Source organism: Macaca mulatta, chromosome 9 (genome assembly GCF_049350105.2).
Source record: "Macaca mulatta isolate MMU2019108-1 chromosome 9, T2T-MMU8v2.0, whole genome shotgun sequence".
NCBI classification, from domain to species: Eukaryota; Metazoa; Chordata; class Mammalia; order Primates; family Cercopithecidae; genus Macaca; species Macaca mulatta.
Genome location: NC_133414.1, coordinates 71,341,024 through 71,359,809, shown reverse-complemented (window position 1 = coordinate 71,359,809; position 18,786 = coordinate 71,341,024).

The window sequence follows — 18,786 nt, the reverse complement described above, 5'->3', positions numbered from 1 at the left end:
TCTAGAGTGCCCCACGGGGTCTGGGACAGATTTATTTTTGCTAACCACCATTCCCTGTGTCTAGCTAGCACTATGTCTGGAATATAGTAGGTGTTCAACAAACGCATGTAGAATGAATGGATCTGGAGAGGCAGAATACTGCTGTGATCTTTATAGATGAGGAAGTGGAGCCCCAGAGAGCCCTAGAGTGACCTGCTTAATGCCCCAGCCAGGTGAATTTCTAGAAGCCCTTCTGCTCTCCACCCCCACCATTGCCACCACGGCATTTCGCAGTCCCCAAAGTCTGGCTTGAGGTGTCAGTCTGGGTGCTCTCTCACTCTCCCTGCCCTCCTTACCCTCCCGTTCACAGCTCCCTCCTGCTGTGGCCTCTGGGCTCCCTTTCCCTCTCCAGCTGGCTGACACAGGGGGTGGCTGGGGGAGGCACAACCCAGAAAGTGACAGCGACAATATTAGGAGTGAAAAAGATCAATTAAGCCCATCGAGCTGATTTGCAAAGCTGATTAAATTAGGAGCCTCCCTGGGGGCAGAGGCTCTCTCAGGTTGACAGACCAGCTGCTGGCTGCTGTAGGGTCCTTGCCAGCCCCCAGGGTGCAATGGGGGCCACTTTGTCCTGCTCTGTGCATGGAGAGGGGATGAGGGGAAGTTCCCTTTAGAAAGCCCTGGCAGGGCCAAGCTCAGCACCCAGCCCATGGTCCCCTGTGCTCTCTTAAAGAATCCCCAGAAATCCTGGGGCACTGAGTAGATTGGCCTGACTTTGAAATAAGATCCTGGGCCTCAAAGAGCTTAGGTGGCCTATGCGGGGCCACCCACCTATAGGCACAGGTAAGTGCTGGAGCTGGGACTGGAAACCAGGTCCTTCTGTTCCCTCTGTGTTCTGTCCTCTCCTTGCCCTGTACCCATAACCGGCGTCAACATCCTGGTCTATTACTCTATTTTTCCAGTCTCAAGGCTCCGGTCCCCACTGCCCACCCCCTCCCCCTTTGACTGGATCTAATCAGATTAGCTCTCCAGTAACCCGACCCCTCTGCCTTGGTCTCAGGATTCCCTTTCATGGACTGTCTCCAGGGCAGCTGTGGCCAGAATATTCTTCTGGTACTTCAGAATCCATTCCCTTCTCCTAGCTTCTGGGTGGGGGCTGGGGAGAGGGATTTGGACAAAGACTGTAGTGTGTGTAGGGGCAATGAACCCTGGGGAGGTTATAGAAATGAGGTCAGCTTCTCCAGAGTGCAAGAGCTAGGGTAGGGAGCGCCTTGAAAGCCAGGCTGCAGAATTGGCCATCCTCAAACACCACCTTTAATGGCAAAGGAGGGATGGGAAAACACCTGAAGACCAGGTAGCCATGGGGTGCTACATTTCAGGATGGAAAGGGGACCACACAGGTGACAGTTGGAGTGGCAGGTGCCCGGGAAGGAGTGCTACGTGTGGGTTGGGGGTTGGGTTTGAGTTGGGAGAACAGAGGAGGGATTCACTCAGGGGTGGCCTTGGGGCTGGGTCAGGAAGATGACTGACAAGCCTGGAGGGGTGAGAGTATTTCAAGGAGCCCTGAGGGTCCTTTAGCTCTTGGCCAGAGATGGGGCTGCAGGGAGAGCAACTGACCCTTAGACAGGGCCTGATTTTTCTCTCTCCCTCCCTCCTTCCCTCCCTCCCTCCCTCCCTCCCTCCCTTCCTCCCTTCCTTTTCTTTTTTTGAGACAGAATCTCACTGTGTCACGCAGGCTGGAGTTCAGTAGCACAATCTCGATTCACTGCAGCCTCTGCCTCCTGGGTTCAAGTGATTCTCCTGCCTCAGCCTTCCGAGTAGCTAGGATTACAGGCATGTGCCACCACAATTGGCTAATTTTTGCATTTGGTCTTGCCATGTTGGCCAGGCTGGTCTTGAACTCCTGATCTCAAGTGATCTGCCCATCTCGGCCTCCCAAAGTGCTGGGATTATAGGCATGAGCCACTGCATCCGGCCTGATTTCTTATATCTAGGTCTTCTTTCTTCCTTAGAGCAAGTCTGTGCCAAATCTATAATTAATTAAAAAAAAAATTCACTCAAGCAAACACGGGCTCAGAGTTGTGCAGCTGTAAGTGATAGAATCAGAACTCACACCTAAGTCTATGGGGCCTTCAGAGCCTGGGACTTTTTGTGGAGTAACTGCCAAAACTTCTGCAGTCTCGAAGTCAGCGGGCAGAGCTAGGGAGCCCCACAAGCCTCGAAGGATCACATAGGCTGGCAGTTAGGAGCACAGGTTTTGAAATTAGACTGAGTTCACTCTCCTGGCTCTGCATCTTGCTTGCTGTCTGGCCTTGGCCAAGTTAATTTGCCTTTGTGTAGTTTACTTTCTTTCTCTATAAAGTGGGGATATTAATAGTACCTACCTCACAGGGTTGTTGTGAGGGTTAAATAAATGTACACCCACAAAGAATTCCAAACAGTGCTATCATTCGATAAATGTCAGCCATTCTTACTCAGGATGGAGCCAGGATACAGGGGCTTTAGGCCAGGCCAGGGAAGGCAAAGACCTCTAGGCCAGTGATCCCTGCTGTCTTCGCATCTCTGTGAGTCTGAGCTACCTGTGCTGGTGGGGCCCGGGCTGACTGGCTGCCCAAAGTGACTTATACCCATAAGTCATTGTCCAGCCCCAGAGTTGAGTCCTACAGCCTCTTCCCATCTAACAGGCATGGAAACTGAGGCTCAGACAGGTTGCCGCAGATCTGCTCTTTGATTTGGGGCAAGTCAGTCCTAGAGCCCTACCCCCAACCCAGAATCTGAATCCTGGTCCAGGGTCTCTAAATTACCCTGCAACTGGTTTAATTTTTTCCAGGCAGACGCCATCCTCATGGCAGAAACATTTTTTTCTGTAATCTTATTTGCAATTGCTAATGAGAAGCAGGGCTGCTCTCCGTTTCTAAACCTCATCCTCATCTCTAATTTGTTTCCAGAGGCTGGGGCTGAGGCTTCTGCCATCTCTGTGAAATATTAGCAATTATTTCTCAATTACTTCTCATTGGGAAGGGACTCTTGGAGATGGAGCTCTGGAAGCTGGAAGAAGCCATAAGGATGATGTTTTGATCTGACGTGAACCTTGCCGAGAGGCACACATGCTCTGTCATCCCTGCTCCAACTTGAGGGCTAGGCTGGGTGGCATTTGACTCTGTCCCTCTCTTTCCTCACTGGGCCTCCAGCCCAGCTCGTTCCCAAACACGGAGCTGCTGCAGGTCTCAGAAGCCACAGAGAAGCGGGGAGGGCAAGGGAGGAGAAAAGTCTTCTTTGTAGTCTCAGTAAACGCAGCTCTGTCCCTATAGCTTGTAGGGTCATAAGCCTTAGGGTCATCCTTGGCTCTTTCTCTCACACCACAAACCCAATCTATGAGCGAATCCTCCGGGTTCTACCTTCAGAATCCATCCATAATCTGACTGCCTCTCACCATCTCCACAGCTCCCTTCTAGTCCAAGCCAGCAACATCACCCACCTGGATTATTTCAGTAACACCCTGATTAGTTTGCCTCCTGTCACCCTTTGCATAGAAGCCACGGAGATTGTTTTAGAATTCCACTTTTCACGCAACTATTTGTCCTTTTAGCTATACTACTTTACATTTTTTAAAGTGGTTTTTTTTTTTTTTCAGTTCTAGAGATTACATATACGTCCTTAACTTTTCACAGTTTAGAGTTAATACTGTATCACTTTATGTAAAATATAAACCTCTTAAAAATATTTGCCATTCCCTGTGTGTGCTATAGTTTTCACATGCATGACATCTATATACATTATAAACCCTATAAGACAATGTTATCATTTTTGCTTTAATTATCTGCATACTAAGGAAATTAAGAGGAAAATTAACTTATAATTTTATATATTTAGCAAATATTTACCATTTCTGATGTTTTTTTTTTTTCTTTCCCTGAGGATCCAGTGCCTCTTTGATTTTATTTTGCTTCATTCTGAAGAATTTCTTTTAGTATTCTTATAGTTCAGGTCTTCTGGTGACACATTCCATACATTTTCTTTTAAATGAAAATATATTTTGTCTTCCTTATTAACTAATATTTTCACTAGATTTAGGATTCTGGGTTACAGCTTTTTTTTTTTTTTTTTTTTTTTTTTTCCTTTGCCCTTTAAATGATGTTACAGTACTCCTGCTATACTTACGGGGAATTGGGTTCAGGACCTCCCCATGGATGCCAAAATCCATGGATGCTCAAGTCTTTTACCTAAAATGGTGTAGTATTTGCATATAACTTCTGCACATTCTCTCATACACTTCAAAACATCTCTAGATTACTTATAATACCGAATACAATGTAAATGCTATGTAAATAGTTGTTGTATCATTTAAAAATTTTTACTCTTTTTTATCATTGTATTGTTATATTTTATCTTTGAAAACTATTTTCCATCTGAGGTCCCATGACTGTGTTCTGCTTCAGGCCTCCATAGTTTCTGGTAAGAAGTCTGTGGTGATTTGAATCTTTGTTCATCTTTGTAATGTGTCTTTTCTTCTCTGGCTGCTTTCAAGGTTTTCTTTTTATCTTTTATTTTTAGCAGTTTGAATGAGTGTATGTAAATTTGTTTTGCACCAATTTGGAAAGTGGGTGTTGCTGTTTTTTTTTGCCACTATTTCTTTTTCTTTCTCTCTCTCTCTCTTTTTTTTTTCTGAGGAGGCTGCTGGTCTTGAACTCCCATGCTGAAGCGATCCTCTAGCCTCAGCCTCTTGAGCAGGTGGGTGTGTGCCACCGTGCCGTTTTGCCATTATTTCTTAAGAAAAAAAAAATGCTCTCCTATTTCTCTTCTTCCTTCTGGCACTCCAATTATGCATATATTAGATCTTTGATGTTATCCCACAGGCCTCTTAGACACTGTTCATTTTTTTATCCCCCCCCTTCCCCTTCCTCTTTTTTTTTTTTTTTTTTTTAGGTTAAATGGCTTCTGTTGATCAACTTAAGCTCACAGATAGCTATTATTATTATTATTATTATTATTATTATTATTTGAGACAGAGTGTTGCTCTGTCACCCAGGCTGGAGTGCAGTGGCATGATCACAGCTCCCTGCCTCCTGGGGTCAAGGCCTCCAGCTTCAGCCTCCCGAGTAGCTGGGATTACAGTTGCATGCCACCATGTCCAGGTAATTTTTTGTATTTTCAGTAGAGACAGGGTTTACCCTGTTAGTCAGGCTGGTCTCGAACTCCTGACCTCAGTGATCTGCCCCCCTCGGCCACCCAAAGTGATGGGATTAAAGGCGTGAGCCACCATGCCTGGCCATCTTCATTCTGTTTTAAGCCCATACAGTAATTGTTTAAAATATTCCAGCTATTGTATTTTTAGTACTGAAATTACTGAAATTTCCACTTGGTTCTTTCTATATTTTTATTTCTCTTTAGAGGTTTACTATCTCTTCATTCATTATGAATGTATTTTCTTTTGCCTTGTTTAGCACAATTATAATAACCGTGGTACTTGTCTGACAGCTTCAAATTCTAAGTCATCTGAGAGTTGATCTCAATTGACTATCTTTTCCCTTGAGGATGGATTATATTTTTCTAATTTTTTGTGTGTTGATTTTGGGTTTTATCCTGGACGTCGGAAATGCCATGTTGTAGAGATTCTGGAGTTGGTGATATTCCTCCAAAGAGTGCTAATGTCTTTGTTTTAGCAGGCATTTCACTTCGTTAGACTCAAACTACTAACTGTTTTGCCTTTAGTGGGCTGCACCTCAAATCACAGCTCAGTTCTTCAAGCCTTAGTTGCATGTTGTCTTGAATCTTGTCTATGCATGTGTGATTCAGAAGTGAGCCAGATACTTGATCAGAATTTACTAACAGAATTTGGGCCTTTTCTGGCACTTTCCTTTCCAGAAAATCCCCCTTCCTTTCCAGGGGCTCTGGTTGCTCTAGATTCTGTCCTCTGGTTCTTCAGGCCAAACAGACAGCATTTTCTACTGGACTTTTAGCAGCCCTGCACAAGGCCACAGCTGCAGCCTGCCCTCTGGGTAAAGCCATCAAAGTGGAAAACTTACCACATGCTGGTCCCTTCTTACAAGTTTCAACATCCTTCCAAAATCTGCCTGCTTTTGGTCATTTTGGTCGTTTGAACATTTTGATTATTTCAGAGCCTTCCAGCAATTGTTTTCTGTATTATACCCAGAATTTATAGATATTATTTGTGGGAGGGTATATCTGTTAAGAGTTCACTCCACTCCACTGGAGGAGGAACTTCCAGAGTGTTCTTTTTAAAACTTCTTAGACCGTGCCATTCCTCCCCTCAACTCTCCCCACCCTCGATGGCTCCCATTTTACTCAAAAGCCCAAATGTTCACAATGGCGTATGAAGCTGTGAATAATCTAGCTTCAGACTATGTCTGACCTGTGCCCTTTTACCTCACCTCTGCTCATTGGTGGCTTCTTTGTTGTTCCTCAAACATACCTGCCTGATACACACTCTTGCAAGACAGCTCCACGGCCGGCAAGGCCCTGCCTCCTCCAGCCCTATCTTTACCCATTTGCCTCCACTCTTGACACTCCAGCCCCACTGGCCTGTGGTCAGCCTTGGCTCAGGCCATGCCCTTTTCCACCGCAGGGCCACTTCTTCTGCATGCAGCACCCTTTCCTAGACTTCTCTTCTGTATATTATTCCTACTAATCCTTCTCTTTTGTAGAAATGACTGCTTCTGGCCAGGTGCCATGGCTCACACCTGTAATCCCAGCACTTTGGGAGGCCGAGGCGGGTAGATCACCTGAGGTCAGGAGTTTGAGACCAGTCTGGCCAACATGGTGAAACCCCATCTTTACTAAAAATACAAAAATTAGCTGGGCATGATGGCGTGTGCCTGTAATCCCAGCTACTCAGGATGCTGAGGCAGGAGAATCATTTGAACCTGGGAGGCAGAGGTTGCAGTGAGCCGAGATTATGCCATTGCACTCCAGCTTCTGGGCGACAGATTGAGACTCCATCTCAAAAAAAAAAAAAAAAAAAAGGAAATGACTGCTTCTCAGAGAATCCTCCCTGATACCCCGTCTCCCACCACAAGAGGTGATTGGTACTCTCAGGGTATGTAATACTTCTTCATAGCATATCACACACTTAACAATCATTTGTTTACTGGAAATGCTTTGTTTGCTCATTAATTTTGAGTGCTGCGAGGGCAGGCATTCCATTTGTTTTCCTCCTTTCTGCACCCCAGGCATCCAGCACATAGTGGCACTCAGTAGATACCTGGCATCTGACTGTCAGGGCCCAGCATGGAAGTGGAGGCAGGTCAGTGAGAAACTTTTAAGAAGTCCTTGCTGTGTACACAGCCTTACAATGTAAGCAGGGATTGTGGGTAGATATTACACCTCTTTGTTACTTTCAGAGAAATGGAGGCTCTGAGAGGAGAAATGGCTCACCCAAGGTCATGCGACTAGAAATTCTAGCTTGAAGCCCCATGGCCAATTCTAGCTTGAAGCCTCATGGCCGGAGAGCTCAGACCAGCAGAGAGACCTCAGATCGCTCCCAGCCTTGGCCTGCCTGCCACACTTCTCTTTGCTGCACTGGCAACTGTAGCATTGTTGACTGCACAGAGTTTTTCTTTCCTTTTTCTTTCTTTCTCTCTCTCTCTTTCCCTCCCTTCCTCCTTCCTTTCCCTCTCTGTCTCTCATGTCTGAGTTGGTTCTTTCTGGTGGGTTCTTGGTCTCCCTGACTTCAAGAATGAAGCCACAGAACTTCTTGGTGAGTGTTACAGCTCTTAAAGGTGGCACGGACCCAAAGAGTGAGCAGCAACAAGATTTATTGTTAAAAGTGAAAGAACAAACCTTCCACAGCCTAGAAGGGTACCTGGAGCAGGTTGCTGCTGCTGGCTGGGGTGGCCAGCTTTTATTTCCTTATCTGTCCCCTCCCACATTCTGCTGATTGGTCCATTTTACAGAGTGCTGATTGGTCCATTTTACAGAGTGCTGATTGGTCCATTTACAATCCTCTAGCTAGACACAGAGCACTGATTGGTGCATTTTTACAATCCTAGCTACAGAGTGCTGGTTGGTGCATTTATAATCCTTTAACTAGACACAGAGTGCTGATTGGTGCATTTACAACCCTCTAGCTAGACAGAAAAGTTTGCCAAGTCCCCACTGACCCGGGAAGTCCAGCTGGCCTCACCTCTCACTTTCTTTCTGTTTCCCCAGCATTCACAACTGGGTTCCTTTTGCTGTGTTGGAGGGAGATGGTTCACGTGAGCACCATGTTTCACATGGCAGTGGGGCAAGGCACTGAGGCTGTGTGGCATGGCATGGCAGGGTGGCCACTGGTCCCCTAATTGGGAGACCTGCCTCCTCCCTACCACACTGACTTCATGTTTATGGCTAACAAGCCTCACTCAGGGAGCAGCTGAGCTGCAGGGGCATTCCTGGAGCGTCCAGGAGAGCAATATGGCCCTTTGCTGGTGGAAAACCTGAGACTCTCAAGGAGAAAGTGAAGGAAATACTCTCTGCATACAGACCCCTCCCCGTTTTCCCATTCTGGGTTGAATATCTCCCTCACAGATGTGCTCATGAGTCTTGGAAATCCTCTTGACTCTTTGCCATTTAAAATATCTGATGATAGATGGTTGATTTATAAAATGGTTTAGCTCTCTTTATGATAGAATATTACACAGGCATCAAAAACAATGATGTAGGAGACAAGGATATGAGGAGATGTTCAAGCTGTGTTGTGTGAAAAGAAAAAAAGATTGCAGAATACAGCATATGTTCCCACTTTTTTACAAAAATGTGGATCTACGTATATAATGTGTGCTATACATAGGAAGAAGCCTGGAGAACTTGCACGAAATGGTCACACTGTTTTTCAGTGATGGTAAGTGAAAGGGTAATTTTAAAAATTCCTATTCTTTTCCAGGTTGTTTCTAACCATACACATGCCTTTTGGAGTCAAATTTTTAAAAATAAACATTATTTTTAAAAGGAAACAAACAAACAAAACCAAACAGAAATGAGGCTGGGTTTCTTGGGGATTTCGGGAGTGCCTGTGTCTCCACGACCCGGGCAGTACTCTTCCAAGAGGACCAAGGGCTGGGGAAGCAGAGAGAGCAATGACAGGCCACCAGCATTGAGAAAGAAGGCCTCAAGGCCACTTTGAGAAGGACCCCATGCCCTGGAGCACAGGCTGAGCCCTGGATTCTTGACATTGGAGGCCTTTGGGAGTGCCAGAATAAGCAGTCCCTCTCCTGGACGAGCCTGCCTTCCCACCACGGAGGCTAACACCACGACAGCCGCAGTGAATCACCCCATCTGCCCATCTTCCCACGTGTCAAGCACTGTGTTCAGTGCCTTCACAGGTAACTTTGATAAGTCACCATGGGCATGCTGCGACTAAGTTGGTACTGATATTCTATTGGTTTTAAATTGGGAAACTGAGGCTCAGGAAGGTTCAGTATTTTGCTGGAGGTCACACAGCCAGGCAAGGGCAGAGCCAAGATTTCAGCTTCAATCTGTCTGCTTGGATGACTTCCTTATCTTGTGGCAGCATTTCCAGAGATCATGGATCAGCCTCTTCTTGCCAGAGGTGCGCGCGTGCACGTGCGCGTGTGTGTGCGTATGTGCACAGACACATACACCCTGAGTGACAGAGCGACAAAAACAGTTAGTGGGCACCCACCCAGGCACTGTGTTTGAAACTCTTCTTCTTCCAGCAAACCTGCAAGGTAGGTTCTAATGATGTTCCCATTTACCCTTAAGCTTGCGCGGTGGCATGATTTACCCAGCATCACCGGCTGCCCAGGGTGACCTGGGATTCCAGCTCAGGTTTCTCTGACACTGATCTTGACCCTAGTGTGCTTCTGTGTGATCTTGCTTCTCTGGCTACTGTTCTGCCGTTCTAGGACAGGTGAGGCAAACTAGGGCCAAATACTGCCCTCTGCCTGCCTTTGCATGGTCCCTGAGCTGAGAATGATTTTTACATTTTTAAAGGGTTGTAAAAACAAAACTCAAAGATTATGTGACAGAAACGTACGTGGCTGGGCAAAGTCTAACATATTTACTTCCTGGCCTTTGGAGAACAAGTTGACGACTCCTAGCTTAGGGTCCTGAGGTCCAAGGAGGAACTCCTGGTCCTGCACGTCTTCATCCTCCATATTTGGTGGTCCAAGGCTGCATACGAGCTGTGACTGCGGAATCAAAGCACTGTGATGGGGGGCATTTTAAAAATGAGCTGTAAAAAGTCTGCCACAATTAGGGCACTGCTACACAGGGAGGTCGACTCACTTTCCCACTTATATTTTGGGGGGATATCTGTGGCCAGGGAAAAGCTCAGTGATCCTTGTTGGATTACTAGGGTGAAGGGGTTTTATCTCAGCATGGGGTCAAGTGCAGCTATGTATGGGTGGCAATGAACTTCAACATCTAGAGTGATTCCTCTGCAAATTGGAAGGCACCAGTGTCACCCCAGGCACCAGCCTTGAGTGTCAGGCATAGTGCCAGGTGCACAAGAAGAAAGCACGATCCCTGCGGACCTCACACAGCCCAGTCTGTGGAAGCAGGGGAGCCCCTCTTGGGTATCCGAGTTGGAAGAAGGGGCTATGAGAATGGAAGGAGGGGCAGGAGGACGGCCAGGAAATGCAGTTGGTGACACCTGCGCTGTGCCCTAGAGATGAGGCGTTATGCGGACTTGGGGGAAGGGACGTGGGGAAGTTGGCGCTGGCCAGGCGCGGCGGCGGGAACTGCCTGGGCAAAGGGGCCCAGAGGGGCGGCGGAACGTGGAGCGGGGCTGTAGGTGTCAGCAGAGGCGCGGCTTTGGGGTCGGCACAGCCCGCCTCTCGGCCCGCGCGGCCATTGTCTGCGCCCGGCGCCGCCTTGGCAGCAGAAGGTGACATCTGGTGACTAATGGCCGCGGCTGCGCGCCGCGCTCCTCCCTCCCGCAGCGCCCGGGGCGCAGCTGCCGTGCTGCCTCCTCCCCCCTCCTCTCCCCTCCCCTTCCCTTCCCTCCGCTCGGTGGACCAGCGCGGGGGCGCGGGGCGGGCAGGATCGATGCCCCGGTTTCCGAAGGGCCAAGGCCGCCCACCTCCAGCAGGCCGGGCCGCCCCGCCCCATCAGCGCGCATGCGCGTCCTCCCGCGCCCTCCCTTGGCCGCCAGCCCGCGAGGACGCGGCTACCCGCCAGGGGCAGTGCAGGGAACAGCAATGCCTCTCTGTCCCAGGCCAGCCTCACTAGTGGCTGCAAACACGGGCCCATACCGGAGTCTATAGGCACGTGCATTCACGCACAGGTACACGAACCCACGGTCACACATGTTGTCATGCATTGTACACCCGTGCTCGTTCATGCATGTTCACAGACGCATACGTGGGGGCAGTGGTCGCCCACAGACTTACCTCCAAAATGTCTTTACGTGTGTTCACATAGGCACACGCATCACGTGTGGACTCGTGCAGCCACGCGCTGCTTACACACTCAAATGTAGGAACACCCATGGGCACGTCTATATATACACTCACAGGCACAGCAGGTGCGGCCCTTATCCTTGCCAAAGGTTGAGGGAGGGACAAAACGCCTAATTTAGATCTGAGAAAGGATCTAATGTAGACTCGGTACCCCTCTTCCCCAGTGTTTACACTACTTATAAATTAGTTGCTTTTGAGAAACTACATAAAAAACCTGGAGATTTCACCTATAGGTCTGGATTTCTGGCTTCTTTTGCAAAATCAGAAGCCCGGGAAAATTGAGGCATACTCCCAGCTTACCATAATGAGCTGGGGCTGAGCTGCCGGGCCCGCCTCAGTCTGTGCTTAAAGTTCCCCTACCTCCACCCAATGGCCCCCTCCCCATGCTGGTTCCTTCTTCCCTAACCAGGAGTTCCCACGTGGAGCCTCAGCCCTATCCCTGACTTTGGAGCTGTGCTAACTAGCTTTAGCCCTGATGTCCACAGCAAGGAGACCCTCCCCACTGTATGATGTTGGGGGTGCTGCCAGCCATAAGAAATCCCTCTGCAGTCTGCAAAGTACCCTCTTCACGCAAGGACCATGTGGTTCTGCTGACAGCTCCGGGAGGATAGCCCTAGTGCTTCCATCTTACAGTTGAGAAGATAGCGGCTTGGGAGTAATGATATAACTACCTAGTTGGAAAGTGCAGATGGGGCTTGCGATCACTGTAGCTGAAGGGTGAGAGGGGGAGCAGGGTGCCTCTACTTCAAGGTTCCTGCCTGGCTCTGGCACATCTGTCTCCCCTCTCTGATATTGTTCCTCTCAGCCTCTGGCCTGGTGGGGACACCTGGTTCACAGAGGGAGAGGCCAGTTCCTGAAGCTTCTGGGTGTCCGCATGATGTCAGGCTCTGGCTAAACTAGCGAATGGCCCAAGAGGCAGTGGGGAGCTATGTGAATGTTAGTGCCACCCACAGCCCACCAGTCCTGGCGCCCCTTACTCCTGCATCATCTCATCCACTCAAGGGCTCTAGCTACCTCCAAGGGCTGACACCCTGCCCAATGGCTCACCTGAGCATCTGTCTCACTTATTCTTCTCCACTGGAAATCTGGCATGTCCTTGACTCTCAGCATGTCCAAAGCCAGTCTGTGGAGTGGGGTGACCTCAGGTGGGGTGTCCAAAGTGGGTATAGCTTGAGCTCAGATGCCAGATTTCCTACTCCCTCCCTGGGTCACACTGGGCAAGTAATTGCCCTCTGTGCCTTCAGTGTCCTCCTCTGCAAACTGAGAACCACAATAGTACCAGTTTTGAGGATTGCCCAGTGAGGATTAATTGAGGAAATTTACACAAAGCAAAGAGTTGGTGCCCAACACAGATCCAGTGCTCAGTCAATACCAGTGCTTTTTAACTTTAGCTGGTTCTTCCTTCCACTGCTGCCACCTTGGTTGGTTTGTACTTTCACCAACCCAGGACAGGATGCTGAGAATTACTCCTGCTCCTCTCTTTGCATCTTCCACACATTCAGTCCTGTTAATTTGACCTCCCCAATATCTCTGGAGTTTGTGCTCTCCTCTCACCCAGGGTGCCTCTGCTCTGGTTTGGTTTGGTGTTGCCTCTGGCCTACACACTTGTGGCCCCTAGCCAGGTTCCCAGGCTGCAGGCTCCTCAAACTTAAATCTAGTCTTATTGCTGCCTTTGAAATGCACACTGTGTCACTCCACACTTAACGTGCACGTCTAAGCTTCACAACCTGGCAGTCACTGTGCGCAGCTGAAAGGATAGCCATGGGTCTAGGGTGAAATTTTAGGAAGTAAAGCTGGATGTGTGCTTTTTCTCTGACCGTCCTGTGTCTGCCAGACCTCACATTTAGCAGCCAGTGGACCCTTCACTCCCACCTAGCATACACACTTTCTCCCCTCCATACCTTTGCCCAAGCTGTGATCTCTGCCTGGAAACCCCCTTCCCCACAATTCCAACTCTGCTTTCTGTCCTGAGCTCAGCTATCCTAACCCTCCAGCCTCTCTTTATATTCAGTTTGTTACCTTCTGTCATGTTCTGCTTAGAGCACCCTGCATATATTGCCTTGATTTTGCACTTACCTCATTTGTTGTATTTCTCTGTTTACATACCACCCAGACCAATGCTTCTCAAAATTTATCATGCACATGAACCACTTGGGGATCTTTTCCAAATGGAGATTCAGCTGGTCTGGTCTGGTGTCTCTGCATTTTTAACAAGCTCCTTGGTGGTGCTAATGCTGCTGGTTCAGGACTATATTTTAAATGACAAATACTTGGATAGCGAGTCCCTAGAGGGCAATGATTTGTGTTCAGTTCATCTTGGTGTCCCTGGTACCTAGCTAACAGCTTGACAAATGGAAAATCAATTAAATGCCTACTGAAGTAAATGAATGAATGAATAAATGAATGAATGAATGAAAGGCATCTCATCCAGATGAGAGTGTTGGGAAGTATTTTGGAGTTGTTGACACCTGAGTTGCATCCTTAGGGAGGTATAGAAGGGAGCCAGGTAGAGAGGGCAGTGGCAGGTTGCGATACTCCAGGTGAAGGTCAGTGCTAAGGCACAGGGATGTACAGAAGTGCAGGTGCAGGATAGTGTAGGAATGGAAGACTTGAAGTTCAAGGTGTTGGAGAATGAGGCCAGGTCACCAATAGCCAGCCAACGATTCTGTGCTAGCTTGTTTGATCCTAGAGCCTCTGGAGAATGACATAATCTCAACCATAGACCACTCCTGCAGCAGGCTAGGAAGAAATTCCAGAGAGGAGATGTAAGATTGGGTAGTCATCTAGCAGACTTCCCAGTCAATGGTGTGGAGCTCAGCCCACGCGGTGAGGATGGAGTCAGGGCACAGGTTAAAGAGAAACTGAGGAGGAAGCGTAGACAGAACTTGATGAGTGACTGGAAAAGAGAGTGAAGGAAGACCTCCCCCTTTTTCTGGGAGGCACCCTGGTGAGTGGTGGCACGGTAGACTGAGACTGGAGTTCAGGAGGAGGAGGAGCTGGTCTAGCGGGAAGGCTGAGGAGTTTAATTTCAAAGCTGGCTGGATGTTAAGAGCCTGTGGGACGTCCAGGGCATAGACGCCAGGAGCTTCTGAGAGAGCCCAGGGCTGGAGATGATAGTATGGGAGGCATCGGCTGACAGATGCTCATTGAAGTTTTGGGAAAGAATGAGATCATCGGGGAAATCTTAGAAATAAGAAGAGAAGAAGGGAGAGGAGGGACTCTGGAGGGAAACCATTCATTTAAAGAGCAGGAATTAATGACAACCTGTTAGAAGATAAAATGGGAATAGAACACATTTATAACAGCAACAAAAAAGATAAAAAACCTGGGAATCAACATAACAAGAAATGTGCAAAATCTAAGTGGAGAAAGCATTAAAATGCTTCCAAGGGACAAAAAAGCATTTGAATAATGCTCTTGGATGGAAAACTAACATCATAAAATTGTCCATTCTCCCTCAGATAATTTAGAATTTAATAAGGTTTTCAATAAAAATGAAGCCTTTGTTGTTGTTGTTTAGACAAACTGATTCTAACATTTATATGGAAAAATAAATAAGTGTTGAGAGGCAATTCTCCGTGGACCTCTCATGTTTCTGCATGAGCAGAAGTAATGACTACCTCTGTTCCAGACTGTCTTTGCAAAGACAGACTAGTGAACATGTTTGGAAGATAGAGATAGTGTTTTCCTCTGGAGCAAAGGGCAATTTGTTTACTGTCCAGTATAACAAAGATAATGTCTCCTTCTAGGGTAAAAATCAGGCAAGCTTACTGCACATTATAAAATATTTAGGTTCCCTAAACTCAAGGTTTTTCTCCTGTAACACAACTCACTGCCTGTGCAGGTATCACCTGTCATACTGTGGCACTTGGGACTTGTGTAACCATCACAAATGCTGACACTCTGGCTACTGCTATTGCCATGAATAATAAAGTCCTTTGTCTCTGACCCAGAAGTCTTGTGTCTTCTGCCATCACAGAAACAGGACAGGCTAACTTGTTGGTTTGCAGGCAGAGTAAAAACCCTCTTACACCCTTCACAATTCTTGACAAGAAGAATAACTAGCAAATATCTGAAAGAAGAGCAGTAAGGAGTGGGGGCTACCTTGCCCTATCAGATATTAAATCATACTATAAAGCCATATTACATAAACAATGTGGTACTACACAACACAGCAGAACAAAATCCAATTCCAGAAATTACACATATACATTATTCAATAAATGGAGTTGAAACAACTGAAGAACCATCTAGAAAAAAGTGTTGGATCCATATCTCATACTTTATACTAGAATAAACTCCATAAGAAACAAAAATGTAACTGTAACAAAATGATAATATAATAAATGTACCAGAAACGTGAGAATTTAAAAACTCTCAGAATGGGAAGAACTTTCTAAGCATGACACATGACCCAGAAGCCATAAAAGAAAAGACTGATAATTTTAACTTTTTTTTTTTTTTGAGATAGAGTCTCTCTCTGTCACCCAGGCTGGAGTACAGTGGCACGATGGAGAATGGTGTGAACCTGGTAGGCAGAGCTTGCAGTGAGCTGAGATCGCGCCACTGATCTCGGCTCACTGCAAGCTCCTCCTCCCAGTTTCACACCATTCTCCCTCCTCAGCCTCCCGAATAGCTGGGACTACAGGCACCTCCCACCACGCCCAGCTAATTTTTTGTATTTTTAGTAGAGATGGGGTTTCACCATGTTAGCCAGGATGGTCTTGATCTCCTGACCTCATGATTCGCCCGCCTCAGCCTCCCAAAGTGCTGGGATTACAGGCGTGAGCCACCGCACCTGGCTAATTTTAACCTTTAAAACAAAACTGCATGGCAAAACCCAAATACACAAAGCTAAAAGACAGACTTGGAAAAGATTTGCAACTCGTATCGCTGACAAAAAGCATATTTCCTCATAACATAAAAAGTGTCTACAATTCACTATAAAACAGATCAATAACATAAAAGATAGATGGACAAGATATAAAGAGTTATCAAATTCTAGGAGAAAATGCCTCTTTATGCATAATAAGAGAAATATAATTAAAATTTCACTGAGACATCATTTTCATATCTCAGTTTGCTTAAGATCAAACAGTGGATAACTGTGTGGAAGGGAAAACAGACATGCATTGCTGATGGAAGTGAAAATTGGGGGGCACATCTCAATGGGGGGATATCTGGAATATCTACGGACATTACAAATGCTTCTGACCCAACAATTCCACTTGTAAGAAATTATGCTTTGGAAAGAAATTTATGCATTCCCACACATGAAAAATGATGCATGTAAGATGAGTTGTTACATTGTTTATAATGGCAAACACTGAAAGCAGCCCAAACAGGCATCAAAAGAGAGATGTTAAGATAAATCAGGTGCATGCATATACGAGTATTCCTGTGATGTACAGATATGGAAAGATTTCCAAGCTAGGTTGTTGTGAAGAAAGCAAGGCATACTTCAGTGTGCATAGCATACTGCCGTTCTTGTGAAAAAGTAAAGGTGTTTGTGTGGAAGAATTTGTAGATATATGTGTGCATACATGCACACTTCTACTTAATATGTCTGTGGAGGAATATATAAGAAACTGATAACGTTGGTTGTCTCTGGGGAGAGGAACCTCATCATTGGGAGGCAGGGGTGAGAAGGGAAACTTCTTGCTATACACATTTTTATACCTTTGGAAATTGAAAATACATTACCTCTATAGGGTTTCCCCACAAAAACAACAGAGTGAGCAGAAGATAGGGAGCCCATGACACAGACTAAGCCTGTGCAGTTGGAGTTTCAGAGAGAAAGCAGAAGAGAGTTGCACTGGAGAAGCCCACCAAGGAGAACTTCTCAAGAAGGAGTTAGGACCCTGGCCTGAATGCTGCAAAGACATTAAGAATTTAGATGAGGACTTGGAGATGTGCAGTCAGTGTGTTCATCAGGTCCGTGGTGACCTCAGTGAGAGTGGGTTCAATTCAGTTGAGTATGTGACTGTGTTAGCCTGAATGCAATCTTTAGGAGAGAATGAAGTGTGCAGAATCGGATATAGTAAACACTTTCCGAAAGCTTGGTCATGAAAGGAAGATGAGAAGGTGGAAGCTGATGGAAGACAGGGCAGCTTGTGGGTGTCTCTTTCTTCTTCTCTTCCTCCTTCTGCTTTTCCTCTTCTCCTCCTTTTCCTCCTTCTACTCCCTCTCTTCCTTCTCCTTTTCCTCCTGTCTCCTCTTTGTTCTCCTTTTCCTCCTTCCCTTTCTCCTTCTCTTCTTCTCTTGCCCCTTTTCCTTCTCATTTTTCCCTTCTCCTTTTCTTTTTCCTCCTCTTCCTTTTCCTCCTTTCCCCTCTCCTTCTTTGTCCCCATCTTCTTTCCCTTCCTTGCCTCCTCCTCATTATAATTATTATTATTTAAAAGAGGCAAAGTGTGCATGTTTGGCTAGTGATAGCAAGCTAGTAAAGAAGAATCCCTGCAAGTTACAGGAGTCAGAGGGGACTGGTTATCTGTTGCTGTGTAACAAATCACCTCAAAACTTAGAAGCATAACACTGCCACTGTTTTATTATACTTGCAATTCTTTGTGTCTGGAATTCTGACAGGGCACAGCAGGGACACTTTGTCTCTGCTCTACAATGTACAGGCCTCCTTTGGGATGCCTTTGACTCAGGGGGTGGCTGGCGCTGTGTGAGTGCCTCAATTTTTCTCTGCATGTAAGATGGCTTCTTCATGTCTGGCACCTGGGCTGGGATGGCTGGAACAGCTGGGGTCTGGCCAGCATCACTCATTTTCCATGTGAGTTCTCCACATGGCTGGCTCGAGCTTCTTGACAGCATAGGGATCATCAAGAAAGTGAGCTTTTTTTTTTTTTTTTTTTTTTTTTTTTTTTTTTTTTTGTGAAAACCAACAGGATTAGGATCCAGAGCATTGAGATGAGAATAGCTCTGGGCAGGAAGGGGCACCCCTTTCATTGGAAGAGAGGAAGAAGGCAAGGGTAGGTTAGATGTGGATGGATGGGACCAGAAAGCAGAGTGCTAGATTGCTCTGATTTTTGAATGATGAAGGAAGTGAGGTTCTCTGTTTAGACAAGAGGGTTTACGGTGGCGGTAGGTAGTACGTTTATAGAGAATGTATGAATTTTGACATATTTGTGGAGAGAGAGAGAGAAAGAAACAACCAGGGCCAAGATGAGTGGGCTCATTCAAAGTCAGAGTCCACAGATTTGCAGTGACACCCACAATCATGGTTGTATATGACCTTTTTCCTGATTATGCTCAGCATCTCCAGTGTGAGATAAAAAGAAAATCAGAGCCTGGAATGTATCTGAGGTTAGAGTTTTATTAGGAAGGAGAAGAAGGCAAAGAGTAAATGGTACTGACAAGAGAAAGAACCATGGGGTCTTCACAG